Here is a 7106-nt window from a genome sequence, read left to right as displayed (position 1 = left end):
TTTCGGTCCCCTAGAGGGGGGGGGGGGTTTGCTCACATTTGAGGTCCTCTCCAAGGTTCTCATAGTCATCATTGTCACTGGCGTCCCACTGGGTGTGAATTCTCCTTGCCCTTATGTGGGTTCTTCCGAGGATGTCGTAGCCGTTGTGGTTTGTACAGTCCTTTGAGACATTTGTGATTTAGGGCTATATAAATAAACATTAATTGATTGATTAAGTCGAACACATTTCCAGTGAGGGTTGGACTCCGCCAAGGCTGTCTTTTGTCACCAATTCTGTTCATAACTTTTATGGACAGAATTTCTAGGCGCAGTCAAGGCGTTGAGGGGTTCCGGTTTGGTGACCGCAGGATTAGGTCTCTGCTTTTTGCAGATGATGTGGTCCTGATGGCTTCATCTGGCCGGGATCTTCAGCTCTCACTGGATCGGTTTGCAGCCGAGTGTGAAGCGACCGGAATGAGAATCAGCACCTCCAAGTCCGAGTCCATGGTTCTCGCCCGGAAAAGGGTGGAGTGCCATCTCCGGGTTGGGGAAGAGACCCTGCCCCAAGTGGAGGAGTTCAAGTACCTAGGAGTCTTGTTCACGAGTGGGGGAAGAGTGGATCGTGAGATCGACAGGCGGATCGGTGCGGCGTCTTCAGTAATGCGGACGTTGTATCGATCCGTTGTGGTGAAGAAGGAGCTGAGCCGGAAGGCAAAGCTCTCAATTTACCGGTCGATCTACGTTCCCATCCTCACCTATGGTCATGAGCTGTGGGGCATGACCGAAAGGATAAGATCACGGGTACAAGCGGCCGAAATGAGTTTCCTCCGCCGTGTGGCGGGGCTCTCCCTTAGAGATAGGGTGAGAAGCTCTGCCATCCGGGAGGAACTCAAAGTAAAGCCGCTGCTCCTTCACATCGAGAGGAGCCAGATGAGGTGGTTCGGGCATCTGGTCAGGATGCCACCCGAACGCCTTCCTAGGGAGGTGTTTAGGGCACGTCCAACCGGTAGGAGGCCACGGGGAAGACCCAGGACACGTTGGGAAGACTATGTCTCCCGGCTGGCCTGGGAACGCCTCGGGATCCCCCGGGAAGAGTTAGACGAAGTGGCTGGGGAGAGGGAAGTCTGGGTTTCCCTGCTTAGGCTGTTGCCCCCGCGACCCGACCTCGGATAAGCGGAAGAAGATGGATGGATGATTGATTGATTGATTGATATATATATATATATATATATATATATATATACATATATATATATATATATATACACACACACACACACACACTGACTTATATCGATATTTATTTAAAGGTAAGTGAAAAAGATCAAGTCAAACAAATCTAAATGTGCGTAGTGGGTAGAGCGGCCGTGCCAGAAACCTGAGGGTTGCAGGTTCGCTTCCCACCTATTGACATCCAAAAAAGCGCTGCCGTTGTGTCCTTGGGCAGGACACTTCACCCTTGCCCCCGGTGCCGCTCACACTGGTGAATGAATGATGAATGAATGATTGGTGGTGGTCGGAGGGGCCGTAGGCGCAAACTGGCAGCCACGCTTCCGTCAGTCTACCCCAGGGCAGCTGTGGCTACAGATGTAGCTTACCACCACCAGGTGTGAATGAATGATGGGTTCCCACTTCTCTGTGAGCGCTTTGAGTATCTAACAATAAAAAAAGCGCAATATAAATCTAATCCATTATTATTATTATTATTTTAATTCCATAATCACCATCTCATAAGCAGTCTGAGAATTATCATATTTTAAAAGTTCTAGTTTTAAATTTACGTTGACATTTTTCCCAATGACTTCACCTGGCGATTACACAACAAAGTGTGTGTAATGACTAAAATGCTAACACTGCTAATATAATGGCTGCTGTGGTGCACACACACGGACAACATCCCCAGATAAAAGATCCACAAGCACAACGTGGGCATTAGTGGTGTAGGCGCAGCCATCCGTTAAGGCGGGAATGGAAGTGGGGGGAAGAAAGGAAAAAAAAGGTCGTGCTTCTGGTGTTTGACCTCTGGGCGGCTGCGATGACGTGTGTGTGCTACATGTGAGAGTCGCCGTGACGCATCAACGTAACAAAGTAGCCTGCAGTATGTGGTGACGTCACAACAACAACAACAAGCTTCACTCTTTTTGCTCTGCTACTAGTTTGTTATTTACATGTGCTGCAGATGTTCCACTTCTGGCAGCCATCATTATCTCCACTCAGCGCTCATCTGGGTCTCTCTCCGCCCCGCACGCCACGCCGCCGGCCCGCGATCTCGCACGCCGCGCGCACCCGTGACCCACTGCTGCCAGGGTCTCAAGGGGGTCTCCATCCCTGGAATATTGCCTTCCTTACAAACATGATTTACCAGGGGCTCGTTCCACTCCAAACTGGGCTTTTTTTTTTTAAAGCGTTTACTGTAATGCGCTAATCCCCAAAGGGGAATAATCTTCACACTTCACGCTGTGTTTACACTCCACCACATCGTTGCACAACAGCGGGCTCGTGCACAACACCGTGTCGCCGCAATTCCGTGAGTTTAAGTCGAAGCTGGCAATCAAGAAGTAGAAGTGCAATTCAATTGGATCGTATTTGGTGTATCATGCTTTAAAAGCCTACTGGAAGCCACTACTACCGACCACACAGTCTGATAGTTTATATATCAATTAGGGCTGTGAATCTTTGGGTGGCCCACGATTCAATCAATCAATCAATCAATGTTTATTTATATAGCCCCAAATCACAAATGTCTCAAAGGACTGCACAAATCATTACGACTACAACATCCTCGGAAGAACCCACAAAAGGGCAAGGAAAACTCACACCCAGTGGGCAGGGAGAATTCACATTCAGTGGGACGCCAGCGACAATGCTGACTATGAGAAACCTTGGAGAGGACCTCAGATGTGGGCAACCCCCCCCCTCTAGGGGACCGAAAGCAATGGATGTCGAGCGGGTCTAACATGATACTGTGAAAGTTCAATCCATAGTGGCTCCAAGACAGCAGTGAGAGTCCCGTCCACAGGAAACCATCTCAAGCGGATCAGCAGCGTAGAGATGTCCCCAACCGATACAGGCGAGCGGTCCATCCTGGGTCCCGACGAGCGGTCCATCCTGGGTCTCGACTCTGGACAGTCAGTACTTCATCCATGGTCATCGGACCGGACCCCCTCCACAAGGGAGGGGGGGACATAGGAGAAAGAAAAGAAGCGGCAGATCAACTGGTCTAAAAAGGAGGTCTATTTAAAGGCTAGAGTATACAGATGAGTTTTAAGATGAGACTTAAATGCTTCTACTGAGGTAGCATCTCGAAGATATTCGATTCAATATCGATTCTTGGGGTCACGATTCGATAATATATCAATTTTTTTCAATTCGCTTTTCGTTTCAAAAACGATATTTTTTCGATTTCTGTATTCATTCAATACATACGATTTCAGCAGGATCTACCCGAGTCTGCTGACATGCTAGCAGAGTAGTAGATTTTTGTAAAAAAGCTTTTATAATTGTGAAGGACAATGTTTTATCAACTGATGGCAATAATGTAAATTTGTTTGAACTATTAAACGAACCAAAAATATGACTTATTTTATCTTTGTGAAAACATTGGACACAGTGTGTTGTCAAGCTTATGAGATGCGATGCAAGTGTAAGCCACTGTGACACTATTGTTTTTTAAAATTTTTTACAAATGTCTAATGATAATGTCAGTGAGGGATTTTTAATCACTGCTATGCTGAAATTATAACTAATATTGATACTGTTGTTGATAATATTCATTTTTGTTTCACTATTTTTGGTTTGTTCTGTGTTGTGTTTGTGTCTCCTCTCAATTGCTCTGTTTATTGCAGTTCTGAGTGTTGCTGGGTCAGGTTTGGTTTTGGAATTGGTTTGCATTGTTGTGGTATTGCTGTGTAGTGGTTTGTTGGATTGATAAAAAAAAATTACTAAATAAAAAAAAAATAAAAACAATTTAAAAATGAGAATCGATTCTGAATCGCACAACGTATTCAATTCGATTCGTATTCGAATCGATTTTCTCCACATCCCTAATATCAAAGATGGAATCTTAACATTGCAACACATGTCAATATGGCCTTTTTAGTTTACTAAATTGCAATTTTAGATTTCCCGCGAAGTGTCGTGTTGATGGCCGGCATAGCTCGGTTGGTAGAGTGGCCATGCCAGCAACTTGAGGGTTGCAGGTTCGATTCCCGCTTCCGCCATCCTAGTCACTGCCGTTGTGTCTTTGGGCAAGACACTTTGTCCACCTGCTCCCAGTGCCACCCACACTGGTTTAAATGTAATTTAGATATTGGGTTTCACTATGTAAAGCGCTTTGAGTGACTCGAGAAAAGCGCTATATAAATATAATTCACTTCACTTCACTCGTATGATGACGCGTGGGTTTGACGTCTCGGGTTGTAGCGGACATTATTTTCTAGCCTGATCCAAGCTATAAGTAGTCTGCTTTAATCGCATAATTACACAATATTCTGGACATCTGTGTTGCTGAATCTTTTGCAATTTGTTCAATTAATAATGGAGAAGTCAAAGTAGAAAGATGGAGGTGGGAAGCTTTTAGCCTTTAGCCACACAAACATAGCCGGTGTTTCCTTGTTTAAAATTCCCGAAGGTGAAGCTTTACTATGGATCCCGACCACATGTCAACCTTTTGATTGATTGATTGATTAATACTTTTATTAGTAGATTGCACAGTACAGTACATATTCCGTACAATGGTAACACCCGAATAAGTTTTTCAACTTGTTAATCAATTCATGGCAGTTTTCGGTGAGAAAATTGTGGTAATAAGTCGGCTCTTACCGGAGACATCAGCGGAGCTTCCATCCTGCTGCAGCTGCGTGACTTCCCTCAGAGACACTCACGGTCAACACACCCGTGGCCACACCCCTCCTACTTTCAGGTGCTATTTAATCTCACTAAAACACTAGCAACACAATAGGCAGATAAGGGATTTTCCAGAATTATCTTAGTACCTAGGTATCCTAGTACCTAGACTGTACAACTCCTCTCCGGGGCAGTGGGTACTAAGATGACAGGGGATGCAAAACAATAACAGTCCAATACGTTTTCATAACATGGTCACTACTGCCTACTTTCTCTTGTTATATTCTTGTTTTACTGTTACATTTATATTCCCATTGTTGCTTTTTATTTTTATTTTTATTGTAATATTTCTCTATTGTGTTTCCATTTTAAACCGCATTGTTTACTTTTTGCTTTTTTTTAATTGATCTCAACTCTGTACACTGCTGCTGGAATTTTAATTTTCCTGAAGGAACTCTCCTGAAGGAATCAAAACGTACTATCTATCTATCTATCTATCTATCTATCTAGTAAATGTATCTAATAACATCTAAATTGCTCCCATTGCAATCGCCTTTTTAAAAAAAAAACGTTTTTTCTTTCTAGTACTTCACTCTAAATTTCCTCATCCACGAATCTTTCATCCTCGCTCAAATTAATGGGGAAATTGTCGCTTTCTCGGTCCGAATAGCTCTAGCTGCTGGTGGCTATGATTATAAACAATGTGAGGATGTGAGGAGCTCTAGAACCCGTGACGTCACACGCACATCGTCTGCTACTTCCGGTAAAGGCAAGGCTTTTTTATTAGCGACCAAAGGTTGCGAACTTTATCGTCAATGTTCTCTACTAAATCCTTTCAGCAAAACTATGGCAATATCGCGAAATGATTAAGTATGACACATATAATGGACCTGCTTTCCCCGTTTAAATAAGAAAATCTCATTTCAGTAGGCCTTTAAACTAGGGGTCTCAAACTCAATTCACCTGGGGGCCACTGGATGCAGAGTCTGGGTGAGGCTGGGCTTCAATAAAATAGTTCTTTAAAAAAATGTTGCATACTTCTCAGCATGTCTAGTTGTATAATGACGTTTCAAATTGTTTTCTTTGTGCGCCGCAACTTTCTCTGTGCAAATAAGACACGTCGAGGGGCCCCTGTGCTCAACAAAGAAATATTGCATCTCTCACTTTTCCTGGAATTGTCTTTGCTCATCACTAACCTTTCTCTTCACTGCAGGCTTTGAAAAAGACATGTTTGGGGTTGTGGAATATATTTGTATTTAGCTCACGCACGGAGAATAATGTTATTTCCGCAATGTGTGTCGTTCCGCTTTTCCTCCCTACAGCAACACGGCGGTCGGCGGATAAGAGCCAGGAAAGTACCAGGATAGCGAGCACAACAAAGTTGTCCGGCGTCATTTAGAAATATATGTAGTGTTCATCGTGTGAGGCAAAGCAAATTAAACAATAAAATAAACAAAAACCGGTTTGAATTGGTCCAGGTTATCGGGGACTGTTATTGCGGACGGACAGGTGTCGCGGTGTGACTGCAGCCAGGCACGTAAGAAAACCCTCGTCTCCATGGCAACGTCTCTGTCGCTTTCACTCATTTTTCGCTTTTCCACTAACGCAGCGGTAGGCAACCCAGAACGTTGAAAGAGCCATTTTGGAGGCAAATAAAACAAGGCTGTCAAGCGCCATTCATATAAAACTCGCAGGCAGCACTAACATTAAACTTTCATCTTAAGGTGGGGGCCGCAAAATAACGCATACTTGCCAACCTTAAGACCTCTAAGTTCGGGAGGTGGGGGGCGTGGTTGGGGACAGGGCGTGGTTAAGAGGGGAGGAGTATATTTACAGCTAGAATTCACCAAGTCAAGTATTTCATATATATATACATATATATATATATATATATAAATAAAATAAATACTTGAATTTCAGTGTTCTTTTATTTACACATATACACACACACATAACACTCATCTACTCATTGTTGAGTTAATGGTTGAATTGTCCATCCTTGTTCAATTCTCTGTCACTATTTTTCTAACCATGCTGAACACCCTCTCTGATGATGCATTGCTGTGTGGCACGGCTGTATCTTCCTCGTTCTTCTGCTTCATCTCCTTGTTGTGTGCGCAGTTGTGCACTGCACTCTCTAAAAGCCGTAGATATTATTGTCACATATACATGTACAGTAGATGGCAGTATTGTCCTGTTTAAGAGTGTCACAATATTGCTGTTTACGACAGACAAACTGCTTTACAGTAGACGAAAACGTGACTGCTGTTGTTGTGTGTTGT

The sequence above is a fragment of the Nerophis ophidion genome, linkage group LG02 (assembly GCF_033978795.1).
Source record: "Nerophis ophidion isolate RoL-2023_Sa linkage group LG02, RoL_Noph_v1.0, whole genome shotgun sequence".
NCBI classification, from domain to species: Eukaryota; Metazoa; Chordata; class Actinopteri; order Syngnathiformes; family Syngnathidae; genus Nerophis; species Nerophis ophidion.
Note: the sequence above shows the minus strand (reverse complement) of the source record.